The following is a 15,021-nucleotide window of genomic DNA, read 5'->3' as shown; positions in this document are numbered from 1 at the left end:
ATGTCCCTTCTTCTTTTTCCTTTTCTTCCAATATCCTTTCTCTTCCCCTCTTTCCCTCCCTTCTTCATTGGCAGTCATGGCCGTGGCATCAACCACCACAACAACTGCCACCATATTACTATCAGGTTCGATGTCAAGTGTAGATGGAATTATGAACCCACCAAACCTCCTAGTAAGAGCTAATTTTTCATCGGGTTCTATTTCTTTTACTTCTTGAAGTATGGCAACACTCTCAGCTTGGGCACCATTTTCAACTGTCACATTGGACCTCACCAAAATACATCATTATCAAATAATACTAATAATACTTTCACTCTTCCAATTAGGCATCATCATCCTCTTAATGTTGTCCCTTTGTTCCAATTACCCAATTTTCAAGGTCACCCACAAAACTTTGAGACTCAAGCCCTATATAATCAATCAAAATTCTTTGGTCTTCAATTGTCTCAACAAGTTGCTGCCTCTTCCCAATCGAAAATCTAACCAACTACAGCAACAGCTGCCATCCCTGGCTGATTCCGTTACTGCAGCCATCACCACCGATCCTAACTTCACTGCTGTTATTGCAGCCGCCATCTCTTCCATCATCGGAGGTAACAACAACAACAACAACAACAATAATAATAAATCAAACAGTACTTGAGATGGTAATAACAACAACGACAACCATCTCCGCCATAATCGGCATGATGATAACGAAGATCCCGTCACTGCTGAAGACGCTGTGAGCAGTCGAGAGTTGTTACATTTAGGGTTGGAGGCGGAGAAGAGTTGAGGAGCAACGCGTTTCTCCAATTATTAATCACAACATTAGTATTCTCTCCAAATTATATATATGTAATAAATATTTGAAGGGAGAGAAGTGAAAATATAGATTAGAACGATAAGCGTTGAAAATTTCAAACTAAATAAAAATTAAAAAAATATGCATATAATAATATACAATATATTTTTTATGTGAATAATATTACAGAATTTTTTTAATTATAAATTTAATGTATTTCTTATATATATTTTTATGAATTTATTTAAATTATATTACTCTATTAATTTATTTTTTAAAGAAGAAAAAAGAGAGAGAATTTGTTAATTTTGGAGAGAAAAATTTTATTTTAATTATAATAAAAAATTTCTCATGACACATTTTAGTTTGTCAAATTAGTAATATAAAATATAAATTATAAATTGTATGAGAGTGAAAAGGGTAAAGAGAAATAAAGAAAGGGAGAGACATGAATATATATATATATATATATATATATATATATATATATATATATATATATATATATATATATATATATATGGATGTGAGATGGATTATATACTTTATCATTGTAATTAGAGTGTTTTTTTAAATTGTGGAAAGTAAAGAAATTATTAAGTCTGATTTTTGTATCTCAAATTTTTAATCTTTTTTAGAAGTAGAAATCGGAGGGTTCAATTTTTGTACTCCAAAAAATGGAGAGTCCGATTTTTGTTCCCAAATTAAACGGTGCCACATTTGAAATTAGTACCTCAATAGTCCATAGTCCAAAAAAACATTGTTCTCTTCTTAATATAAAAAATAAAAAGTGGAGAAAGATAGATAGATAACAGGATAGAAGAAGAGAGTTTATTAATTTTAAAAAAATATTTTATCTTAATTTTAATGAGAGAATGTTATGTGATACATTTTAGCACTACAAAATTTTTATTACTTGGTGGAGGTTTTATAATAAAAGTTTTTAAAAACCTCTACAACATCATCTGTTTGTAGCAATTTACAAAATCCCCCTAAATAAAAATCTCAGTATTTACACAAAATTAAAACACCCACACTTCTAAAGCCCACCCAAACACTCAAAGCTCATACCAAAATAAAACATAGGCTTAGTTTCCAGTGAGGGAGAGAGTAAGCAAGACCTACTAATGAAAACCCTAAATTGCAGCATTACCGTTGTCGTCGCCGCCTCCCCGTCACCGCCACAGCCACAGCCATTCATCTACTTGCCACTAGCGCCAATGCGACAACGTGCTTTGACAATATCTTTTTCCGTTGTCTCTTCCGTCGACGCATCTCCTCAGGTCACGACGTGGTAATTTTTGAGATCTCCTTTTGCGTTTTATTGTGCATTCCTTCATATTTGCCTTCCTTCTGCGTTCTTCCATCGAGGCTTTTTTGTGAGTTTTGTGATCTCCACATTAATTTAGCTTGATTGATTATTTCTCTGATTTCGGATTTGGCTTTTACTTTTGCGACTATTCAGTAACTTGATGGCAATACAATTAGTAATGATATTTTTGTTTATTGATTTCGCGACGAAATTTTTGGTATAGTGCAAGGAATTTTTGCTAATTTTTAAATTTTGATTTCGCGACACTCTTTTACTTTGATACTAATATATATATATTTGAAATCCTGATAAATTGATTTTCTTTAGAAACAGCTATGTTGCTTACTCTATATTTTTTTTCATATAGATTTCTCAGGGCAAGAAAATTTGATATTGAGAAAACAAAGCTAATGTGTGCTAACATGCTCAAGTGGAGGAAGGAATTTAGTTCAGACACTATTGTAGAGGTATTGCTTTGAATTTGTTAGATATGTCATATTATCATGATTAATTATGATTTTGATTTAGGGTGTGTTGTTGTATAGGACTTTGATTTCAAGAAAATCAATGAAGTGATAATCCCTCCTTCAGCCTTAGACTATAGCGAATATCCATGTAAGTATGAAGAACTTTACCTTAAATCCTCTTGTATTTGTCATGAAAAATAGGTACAACCTGATAACTAAAACTTGTGATTTATCTGTGTAACACCCTAATATTCAAATCCTTATGCTCGAGTCATAAGTCAATGATATTACAGTGGTACGACTCTCAGGTGGATTTTTAATATATAAATATAGGTAAATTCGAAAGGAGTATTAATCGAGAAGCCTGAAAAGAGTAGAAATAAAATCGCGAAGACGTATCACTCACGTTTCAACAACAAAAAAATAAAACGTGAAGCCGAAAGCGATATCCGGACAAGGCATAAAGGAGATTAAGAGATAGATAACAAATAGATATATATAACATAAGTAAATAGCCACTAGTCGCGACCCGCGAAGTTTAGGCCGGCTAGGGTACAGTATGAAAGTAGTTGACAACAGTATATCCTAATCTCTCCCAAAGGAAACATGAGAGCCTCTATAGGCAAGTTCAAAAGAGTTCAATACATAATATAATCTTTTCAAAACAAAGGTGGAGAGATTCTAAGCAAAATACAAAGTAGAGAAAATAAAGATCTTTGCCGTCTCTCAGACGAACCACAGCTCACTTCTGAGCACCTGGACCTGTATCTGAAAAACAAGAGATATATACGGAATGAGAACCCCGGGTCCATGGGTTCCCAGTACGGTAAAAGTGCCAAATAAATACAATGCACTGTAATAAAAACTCACTAAACATCCTAAACTTCTTCAACAATTATCCATCCTAGGTTCTCGCTAATCCATGAATAGGCAACTGTCATAAAGGAGTGCTAAAACTAATTTCATGTTTCACATGTTTCCCAACTCGCTGACTCTTCCACGAATCAGACTCAGACTCATAAACAAAACCATCACCAGTTATTCTACCTCAGCAATTCTGTATCAATACATCATACCCTCGTCTGGAGCTAGTGAAACCACATCACTGCGTCTACCCAGGGAGCTCAAATTATCTCATCAAGAACAGCCCTCAACATCCACCGACACCAGCATGAGGGGCCTCTCAGTTGTACAAGCACAAGCAATACAGGCAAGTAATACACAAATAAGGTACAAGTAGAACAAGTAGCACATAATCAGTTAACATAGCATATGATGTAGAAATCCAAAACAAATAGGCAAACCCAAACAATTCAAACATATGCAAATGATGTATGCCTGTCCTATGGCTGATGATATCATCTGTCGGTTATATAGCCAACCTAACATGTCCTGGTAGCTAACCATTGGACAGAAACACCCCTTGCGGAGCAAGTAGGCTTGAGCTACAACCCCCTTGCTACTACCCGCTCAACCCAGAGCCAGTGGAATAACCACTACTGCGGCTACTACCCAGGCGGGTGTTCAAAAGCTCAATCTGGAGCGAGTGGATTCACCACTACTGTCGCTACTACCCAGGCGTCACAATCTCTGACCTGGAGCAAGTGGGACGAACCACAATCCTTGCTACTTCATAGGATCTCAGAATATACATTCGTTCAGTTTAAAAGCAATCCTCATTATTATCAAATCTCAAACATTAACCTGGAGTAAGCGGGATGAACCATCACCCCTTACTACTACCCAGGTATCACAAATACGTTCATTCAAAACTCCATAATTAAACTCATTTATCATAAACATTCTCATACCCGGAGCAAGTGGACAACGCCACTGCCTACTACCCGGGTTCACACATCACATTTCAATATTTTCCATTATTATCCATTTAACACATTCATTCATTAATCATATATGCATTTATACTCAGCCATAATCAATAATGGCTTTGCCATAACCCGGCAATAACTCAGCCATCCGGCTCATGGTTCAATTAAGAACCAGCCATTTATCAATAAATATAGCCCTTCGGCTCATGGCATACACGGTACTTCCACTGTCATCCTCCATATCTCATATAATCATCTTTGATCATCATTGATCACAACTTTTCCCCTTGCTTCATTCGCAAGTTACCACATCCCCTAGCTCCTTCCTCATTGCTAGGAATATCATAAAGATTTAATACATAAGGGGTGAGATCGAAGGCTTAGAAGTATGAGATTTGGCTTTTAAAACTCAAAAATCAACTTTGGCATGAAAACAGGGCCACGCGCACGCGTGGATGGCCACAAAGCTCATCGACGCGTATGCGTCATACATGTGGACGCGCGGATTGAAACACAGCCACACGACGCGTACACGTCAGCCTCGCGTATGCGTGGGTGCATTTGCGCCCCAGGCACAAAACTGGCACAACTCTGGCACAACTCTCGGGAAAATGGCTGGGCATTGGATGCAGCGCATCGACGCGCACGCGCACACCACGCGTACGCGTGGATGGTGCCTTCTTGAAGAACGACGCGTACGTGCCAAGTGCGTCTACGCGTGGAGGGTCATTCTGCTAAAAATTTTCTAAGTTAAAAGCTGCAGAATTCACAGATTCAACCCCCAATCTTCCGACGGACATAACTTTCTCATTTTAAATCGTTTTTTGCCCGTTCTTCGAACGGCATGGACATCTTGGATCCAATTTCACTTTTAAACAAGTTTGGCACAAAACAGAAATCCGCAGTCCAAGTTATGTCCCGTCAAAGTATGCCTAAAAACCATATTTTCACTCAAAACCGTAAAGTGCCATTTTCAAAACAAGCCATTTCCATCTCTTTTCAAAATAAACTAAAACATGCCAATTTCATCCCTTTTCTTTGAAATCAATCAAAGTATATCAAAATCAACATTAAGCCTCCTCAACTCATACACTAACATATTACCACAATTCACAAAACCGCCATATAACCATTTTTACCCATTTCAAACAAATGGCTAAATTACAAACACATTAACATGTCATACATCCTTCCTCATCCCAATTTCCAACAATACTATTTCCAATCAATCATCATTATACATAATCAATATCATACTCACTATCACATGGTTTCACCCACAAATCAACCTTAATCATTTCTCAAGCATATATCACAACATACATATCTCTCATGCATCATCATACCATCAAGGCATCAATAATCATGATCACATATATGACCACATAACATACCTCAACCAAACCCAAACATACCTCATCTATACAACTTCACCCAAAATTACCAAATTCCACACTTCAACTCCTCAAACCTTATTATTCAATAACCAACCCAATCATTCATATATTCATTATCTGAAATTCATCCAATCACCTGTGTCATCATACAATGCACACATCAACTTACCTTCCTGACCTCTTTCCGGCCTCCAGCCCAAGATTCACGGCCTCCGGTCTAAGTTCACAATTTAAATGCATAAACCACAAATCAATACTCATTACCCAATACACCAAATTCTCAATACACCAAGCATATAAGGCCACACAATTTTCAACCCAATCATTAATTCACATTACATACCAACTATACATATTAGCACCAACCATTTATATAATCCAAACTTAATCCTAGGGACATCTAGCCTAGGAATTCTCATCACACCACACAGTACTTAAATGAAACTTAAACCGTACCTCTTGTAGCCAAACCAATTGAGCCTCTTCTATGGAAGTCTCCACCAACCCTTAGCTCCAAGCCTCACCAAAGCTCCAAAAGCAACACCAACCTCCCAATTGTGCATCAAAATCACCAAATACACTAACATAACCAATTTCACATACATACATCAACCTAAGGCTCATAAAAATGACAAATCACAAGGGTTTGAGCACTTCTTACCTCAGCCCATAGGAAGTAGGGATAGAACCCACTTAGAATCCATGTTGGAGTATCTCTAAACACCCAAAATCACAAGATTTCAACACTAACTACCCAAAAACGTGTAACAGTGGGGAATTTCAAAAACTAGACAGAGATAAATGGAATACTCACCACAAAACTTAGATAGAATTGTAGAAGATAAGAAGAGCGATGCGTGACCACAAACGGCTCGTCAATCGGAGCCCTGTAACTCAAGTTATGGTGGTTTGAAGATCAAAGAGAGTTAGGTTTTCTCTCTTCTCTTCTCTCTTCTCAATTCAGCGCCCCAACCCTTCCTTTTAGGGTAAAATGAGCTGAAATACTCATAACTAATGTTTATATATGTTGGGTCTTGGGCCCACTTAGGCCCGGTTCACTTATTTTTGTCCGTTGGCCCAATTTTGGACCAAAACCTTTAAGATTAGCGCTCTAAATCGCACTTCAAATATTTCTACCTCCCCTAATTATAATTCTTCATTTCTTAATCTTATTTACTCATAATCAATTTTCTCAACTGCAGTACCAGACAGGTCTCAGCCGGTACTGCCGGTCAAAATTTCACTGCGCGCTTTTACGTAGAAAACTATGTTTTCCGACTCGGAAAAATTCACTGAATCCAAATATCATATTTAAATCATCAAATTCCAATAGCCAAATCTTCCAACCATATTCGCTCCTATTTAACTTATTATTTAATTAATTTCGATTAGACCAGGTATTACAATCTGCAGGTTCTTGATAACTAGTATGATACTAAATTGCTTGAAAAATGGCTTTTCTTTTATTTCTTGCTTGATTTTTGTACATCTTTGAATTGTATTCGAATAAAAGAAAATCAAAAAAATGTGAAGCTGGAATCACTAGTAATCGCCGGTCAGTGATGAGCGGATAATTTATACGCTTTTTGGCATTGTTTTTAGTATGTTTTTAGTATGTTTTAGTTAGTTTTTATTATGTTTTTATTAGTTTTTATTTAAAATTCACTTTTTTGGACTTTACTATGAGTTTGTGTGTTTTTCTGTGATTTCAGGTATTTTCTGGCTGAAATTGAGGGACCTGAGTAAAAATCTGATTCAGAGGCTAAAAAGGACTGCAGATGCTGTTGGATTTTGACCTCCCTGCACTCGAAGTAGATTTTTTGGAGCTACAGAAGCCCAATTGGTGCGCTCTCAATTGCGTTGGAAAGTTGACATCCTGGGCTTTCTCGCAATCTATAATAGTTCATACTTTGCCCGAGATTTGATGGCCCAAACAGGCGTCCCAAGTCAGCTCAAGAATTCTGGCGTTAAACGCCGGAACTGGCACAAGAATGGGAGTTAAACGCCCAAACTGGTACAAAAGCTGGCGTTTAACTCCAAGAAAAGTCTCTACACATGAAAGCTTCAATGTTCATCCCAAGCACACACCAAGTGGGCCCGGAAGTGGATTTTTATGTCATTTACTCATCTTTGTAAACCCTAAGCTACTAGTTCTCTACAAATAGGACCTTTTGCTATCGTATTAGACATCTTTTGATCACTTTAGATCTTAGGATCATCTTTGGACGTCTAGTTCTTAGATCATGGAGGCTGGCCATTCGGCCATGCCTAGACCTTGTTCTTATGTATTTTCAACGGTGGAGTTTCTACACACCATAGATTAAGGTGTAGAGCTCTGCTGTACCTCGAGTATCAATGCAATTACTATTGTTCTTCTATTCAATTCAGCTTATTCTTGTTCTAAGATATCACTTGTTCCTCAACTTGATGAATGTGATGATCCGTGACACTCATCATCATTCTCACCTATGAACGTGTGCCTGACAACCACCTCCGTTCTACCTTAGATGAGTGGATATCTCTTGGATTCCTTAATCAGAATCTTCGTGGTATAAGCTAGAATTGATGGTGGCATTCTTGAGAATCCAAAAGGTCTAAACCTTGTCTATGGTATTTTGAGTAGGATTCAAGGATTGAATGACTGTGATGAGATTCAAACTCGCGATTGTGGGGCGTTAGTGACAAACACAAAAGAATCACTGGATTCTATTCCGACATGATCGAGAACCGACAGATGAATAGCCGTGTTGTGACAGAGCGCGTTGAACATTTTCACTGAGAGGACGGGACTGTAGCCATTGACAACGGTGATGCCCAACATACAGCTTGCCATGGAAAGGAGTAAGAAGGATTGAATGAAGACAGTAGGAAAGCAGAGAGACGGAAGGGACAAAGCATCTCCATACGCTTATCTGAATTTCTCACCAATGAATTACATAAGTATCTCTATCTTTATTTTATGTTTTATTTATCTTTTAGTCATTAATCCTCCATAACCATTTGAATCTGCCTGACTAAGATTTACAAGATGACCATAGTTTGCTTCATACCAACAATCTCCGTGGGATCGACCCTTATTCGCGTAAGGTTTATTACTTGGACGACCTAGTGCACTTGCTGGTTAGTTGTGCGAAGTTGTGATAAAGAGTTGAGATTGCAATTGAGCGTACCATGTTGATGGCGCCATTGATGATCACAATTTCGTGCACCAAGTTTTTGACGCCGTTGTCGGGGATTGTTCGAGTTTGGACAACTGTCGGTTCATCTTGTTGCTTAGATTAGGTATTTTTCTTCAGAATTTTTAAGAATGAATTCTAGAGTTTCAAGGTGATGTACTTATCATCACCAAAGCTGATTGATTCTCATCAATTTAGCTCTTGAATGCAATGTCCTGCTAAAGCTTGGCTAGCCATGTCTAATCTTTTTAGACTACAGCTTTAGACTAACATTGCATGATTCCTGGAATTCTTATTAAAAGTTTTGATCCTCTTTATTTTCTTTTTCCAAATAAATTTCGAAAAATAAAAAAAATTACAAAATCATAAAAACCAAAAACATTTCTTGTTAGAGTTTAGTGTCTCATTTTACGAATTCAATCATGTGTCTTCATTGATCTTCAAGTTGTTCTTGATGTTTTTCTTACTCTGATCTTTAAATTCTCTTGTCTTGAGTGTTTTGTTGTTTCTCATATGTATTCTCAATTTGTTAGTGTCAATAGTATACAAACTTCTAAGTTTGGTGTCTTGCATGCATTGTTTATTTGATCTTAGTTTCATTTTGATTATTTCTCATCATTAAAAATTCAAAAAAAATTTTAATTTGTGTCTTTTAAAGTCAATAATATAGAGAATTGAAGATTCAGAATATACAGCAGAGGAATTACACAGAAAAAGATGGGCATTCAAAACGCCCAGTGAGGAAGGAAAATTGGCGTTTAAACGCCAGCCAGGATACCTGGCTGGGCGTTTAACGCCCAAAAGGGTAGGGAAGATTTTGTTTTTAATGCAAATCTTTTTCAAGTTTTCATAATTTTTCAAAATCAAATCTTTTTCAAATCAAATCTTTTCAATCATATATTTTCAAAATCAATTTCTTTCCATTTTCAAAAATACTTGCTAATAATTAATGATTTGATTCAACATTTCAAGTATGTTGCCTTTTCTGTTGAGAAAGGTTTAATGTCTGAATCATATCTTTTAAATTTCTTGTTAGCCAAGTCATTAATTTTAAAAATCAAATCTTTTTAAATTGTTTTTCAATCATATCTTCTTAATCACATCTTTTTCAAAATAGTTTTCAATCATATCTTGTTGATTTCTAATTTCAAAATCTTTTTCAATTTGACTTAATTTCTTTCCCAATCTTATTTTTCGAAAATCATTTGCCATTTTTCAAAATTTCTTTTAATTAATTCACTTTAATTTTCGAAAATTTCTTCCCCTCTTCTCACATCCTTCTATTTATGGACTAACACTCCTCCTCAATGCACAATTCGAACTCTATCTCTCTTGATAAGTTCAAATTCTTCTACCTCCTCCTTCTATTTTTTTTTCCTCTGACACCTCAAGGAATCTCTATATTGTGACATAGAGGACTCCATATTTTCTTGTTTTCTTCTCTTTCATATGAGCAGGAGCAAAGACAAAAGCATTCTTGTTGAAGCTGACTCTGAACCTGAAAGGACCTTGAAGTGAAAGCTAAGAGAAGCTAAAGCACTACTCTCTGTAGAGGACCTAACAGAAATCTTCAAACAAGAAGAAGAAATGGCAACCGAAAATAACAACAATGCCAACAATGCAAGGAAGGTGATGGGTGACTTTACTGCACCTACTCCCAACTTCTATGGGAGAAGCATCTCTATCCCTGCTATTGGAGCAAACAACTTTGAGCTTAAGCCTCAATTAGTTTCTCTAATGCAACAGAATTGCAAGTTCCATGGACTTCCATTGGAAGATCCTCATCAGTTTTTAGCTGAATTCTTGCAAATCTGTGACACTGTCAAGACCAATGGGGTTGACCCTGAGGTCTACAGACTTATGATATTCCCTTTTGCTGTAAAAGACAGAGCTAGGATATGGTTGGACTCACAACCTAAAGAAAGCCTGAACTCTTGGGAAAAGCTAGTCAATGCCTTATTGGCAAAGTTCTTTCCACCTCAAAAATTGAGTAAGCTTAGAGTGGAAGTCCAAACCTTCAGACAGAAAGAAGGTGAATCCCTCTATGAAGCTTGGGAAAGATACAAACAATTGATCAAAAAGTGTCCTTCTGACAAGCTTTCTGAATGGAGAATCATAGGTATCTTCTATGATGGTCTGTCTGAACTGTCCAAGATGTCATTGGACAGCTCTGCTAGAGGATCTCTTCATCTGAAGAAGACGCCTGCAGAAGCTCAAGAACTCATTGAAATGGTTGCAAATAACCAATTCATGTACACTTCTGAAAGGAATCCTGTGAACAATGGGATGAATCAGAAGAAAGGAGTTCTTGAGATTGATACTCTGAATGCCATATTGGCTCAGAACAAAATATTGACTCAGCAAGTCAATATGATTTCTCAAAGTCTGTCTGGAATGCAAGCTGCACCAGGCAGTACTAAGGACGCTTCATCTGAAGAAGAAGATTATGATCCTGAGAACCCATCAATGGAAGAGGTGAATTACATGGGAGAACCCTATGGAAACACCTATAATCCTTCATGGAGAAATCATCCAAATCTCTCATGGAAGGATCAACAGAGACCTCAACAAGGTTTCAACAACAATAATGATGGAAGAAACAGGTTTAGCAATGGCAAGCCTTTTCCATCATCTTCTCAGCAACAGACAGAGAATTCTAAGCAGAGCCACTCTGACTTAGCAACCATGGTCTTTGATCTAATCAAAATCACTCAAAGTTTCATGACTAAAACAAAGTCTTCCATTAGAAACTTGGAGGCACAAGTGGGTCAGCTGAGTAAGAAAGTTACTGAACTCCCTCCTAGTACTCTTCCAAGCAATACAGAAGAGAATCCAAAAGGAGAGTTGATGAGCGGATGATTTGTACGCTTTTTGGCATTGTTTTTAGTATGTTTTTAGTATGATTTAGTTAGTTTTTAGTATATTTTTATTAGTTTTTAGTTAAAATTCACTTTTCTGGACTTTACTATGAGTTTGTGTGTTTTTCTGTGATTTCAGGTATTTTCTGGCTGAAATTGAGGGACCTGAGCAAAAATCTGATTCAGAGACTAAAAAGGACTGCAGATGCTATTGGATTCTGACCTCTCTGCCCTCAAAGTGGATTTCCTGGAGCTACAGAAGCCTAATTGGCGCGCTCTCAACGGCGTTGGAAAGTAGACATCCTGGGCTTTCCAGCAATATATGATAGTCCATACTTTGCCCAAAATTTGATGGCCCAAACCGGCGTTCAAAGTCACCTTCAGAATTCCCAGCGTTAAACGCCGGAACTGGCACAAGGATGGGAGTTAAACGCCCAAACTGGCACCAAAGCTGGCGTTTAACTCCAAGAAGAGTCTCTATACGAAAATGCTTCAATGCTCAGCCCAAGCACACACCAAGTGGGCCCAGAAGTGGATTTTTATGTCATTTACTCATCTCTGTAAACCCTAGGCTACTAGTTCTCTATATATAGGACCTTTTACTATTGTATTTTCAACTTTTGATCACTCTAGATCTCTAGATCACAACACCAAACTTAAATTGTTGCTTGTCCCCAAGCAACTGAAAATCAAATAAGATAAAAAGAAGAGAATATACAATGAATTCCAAAAACATCTATGAAGATCAGTATTAATTAGATGAGCGGGGCTTTTAGCTTTTTGCCTCTGAACAGTTTTGGCATCTCACTCTATCCTTTGAAATTCAGAATGATTGGCTTCTTTAGGAACTCAGAATCCAGATAGTGTTATTGATTCTCCTAGTTAAGTATGATGATTTTTGAACACAGCTACTTATTGAGTCTTGGCCGTGGCCCAAAGCACTCTGTCTTCCAGTATTACCACCGGATACATACATGCCACAGACACATAATTGGGTGAACCTTTTTAGATTGTGACTTAGCTTTGCTAGAGTCCCCAACTAGAGGTGTCCAGGGTTCTTAAGCACACTCTTTTTGCCTTGGATCACAACTTTATTTCTTTCTTTTTCTTTCTTTTTCTTTCTTTTTCTTTCTTTTTTTTCGATTTTTTTCTTTTTTTTTGTATTCACTGCTTTTTCTTGCTTCAAGAATCATTTTTATGATTTTTCAGATCCTCAGTAACATGTCTCCTTTTTCATCATTCTTTCAAGAGTCAACATTCATGAACCACAAATTCAAAAGACATATGCACTGTTTAAGCATACATTCAGAAAACAAAAGTATTGCCACCACATCAAAATAATTAAACTGTTATAAAATTCAAAATTCATGAAATTCTTCTCTTTTCAATTAAGAACATTTTTCATTTAAGAAAGGTGATGGATTCATAGGACATTCATAACTTTAAGGCATAGACACTAAGACACTAATGATCACAAGACACAAACATAGATAAACATAAGCATAATTTTCGAAAAATAGAAAATAAAGAACAAGGAAATTAAAGAACGGGTCCACCTTAGTGATGGCGGCTTGTTCTTCCTCTTGAAGATCCTATGGAGTGCTTGAGCTCCTCAATGTCTCTTCCTTGTCTTTGTTGCTCCTCTCTCATGATTCTTTGATCTTCTCTAATTTCATGGAGGAGGATGGAGTGTTCTTGGTGCTCCACCCTTAGTTGTCCCATGTTGGAACTCAATTCTCCTAGGGAGGTGTTTAGTTGCTCCCAATAGTTTTGTGGAGGAAAGTGCATCCCTTGAGGCATCTCAGGGATTTGATGATGAGAGGGGTCTCTTGTTTGCTCCATCCTCTTCTTAGTAATGGGCTTGTCCTCATCAATGAGGGTGTCTCCCTCTATGTCAACTCCAACTGAATAACAGAGGTGACAAATGAAATGAGAAAAGGCTAACCTTGCCAAGGTAGAGGACTTGTCCGCCACCTTATAAAGTTCTTGAGCTATAACCTCATGAACCTCTACTTCTTCTGCAATCATGATGCTATGGATCATGATGGCCCAGTCTATAGTAACTTCGGACCGGTTGCTCGTGGGAATGATTGAGCGTTGGATGAACTCCAACCATCCTCTAGCCACGGGCTTGAGGTCATGCCTTCTCAATTGAACCAGCTTTCCTCTTGAATCTCTCTTCCATTGGGCGCCCTTTTCACAGATGACTGTGAGGACTTGGTCCAACCTTTGATCAAAGTTGACCCTTCTAGTGTAAGGATGTTCATCTCCTTGCATCATGGGCAAGTTGAATGCCAATCTTATATTTTCCGGACTAAAATCCAAGTATTTCCCCCGAACCATAGTAAGCCAATTCTTTGGATCCGGGTTCACACTTTGATCATGGTTCTTGGTGATCCATGCATTGGCATAGAACTCTTGAACCAATAAGATTCTGACTTGTTGAATGGGGTTGGTAAGAACTTCCCAACCTCTTCTTCGGATCTCGTGTCGGATCTCTGGATATTCACTCTTTTTGAGTTTGAAAGGGACCTCGGGGATCACCTTCTTCAAGGCCACAACTTCATAGAAGTGGTCTTGATGCACCCTTGAGATGAATCTCTCCATCTCCCATGACTCGGAGGTGGAAGCTTTTGCCTTCCCTTTCCTCTTTCTAGAGGTTTCTCCGGCCTTGGATGCCATAAATGGTTATGGAAAAACAAAAAGCAATGCTTTTACCACACCAAACTTAAAAAGTTTGCTCGTCCTCGAGCAAAAGAAGAAAGAAGAGAGTAGAAGAAGAAGATATGAAGGAGATGGAGATGGCTTTGTGGTTCGGCCAAAGGGGAGAAGTAGTGTTTAGGTTGTGTGAAAATGAAGGAGTGAAGAGGGGTTTATATAGGGGTGAAGAGAGGGGTAGGGTTTCAGTTATGGAGGGTGGGTTTGGGTGGGAAAGTGGTTTGAATTTGAATGGTGGGGTAGGTGGGGTTTTATGAAGGATGGATGTGAGTGGTGAAGAGAAAGATGAGATTTGATAGGTGAAGGGTTTTTGGGGAAGAGGTGTTGAGGTGATTGGTGAGTGGGTGAAGAAGAGAGAGAGTGGTGGGGTAGGTGGGGATCCTGTGGGGTCCACAGATCCTGAGGTGTCAAGGAAAAGTCATCCCTGCACCAAGTGGCGAGCAAAATTGCTCTTTGTGCCACTTCTGGCGTTAAACGCCG

General features: G+C 37.7%; 1 non-coding gene and 1 pseudogene across 1 annotated transcript; one reads left to right on the top strand and one right to left on the bottom strand.

Annotated features, from left to right (window-relative positions):
• The first annotated feature begins 76 nt into the window (after positions 1-76).
• LOC112701256 (WRKY transcription factor 6-like) lies at positions 77-643 on the top strand (annotated as a pseudogene).
• A 10,314-nt stretch (positions 644-10,957) lies between these two features.
• LOC112704438 (small nucleolar RNA R71) lies at positions 10,958-11,065 on the bottom strand. Its single transcript, XR_003155063.1, has one exon. It is a non-coding gene; the product is annotated as a small nucleolar RNA R71 (small nucleolar RNA).
• Positions 11,066-15,021: the final 3,956 nt, after the last annotated feature.

This window comes from Arachis hypogaea, chromosome 7 (assembly GCF_003086295.3).
Source record: "Arachis hypogaea cultivar Tifrunner chromosome 7, arahy.Tifrunner.gnm2.J5K5, whole genome shotgun sequence".
In the NCBI taxonomy this organism is placed as follows: Eukaryota; Viridiplantae; Streptophyta; class Magnoliopsida; order Fabales; family Fabaceae; genus Arachis; species Arachis hypogaea.
This window is presented reverse-complemented; position numbering and strand designations above follow the sequence as displayed.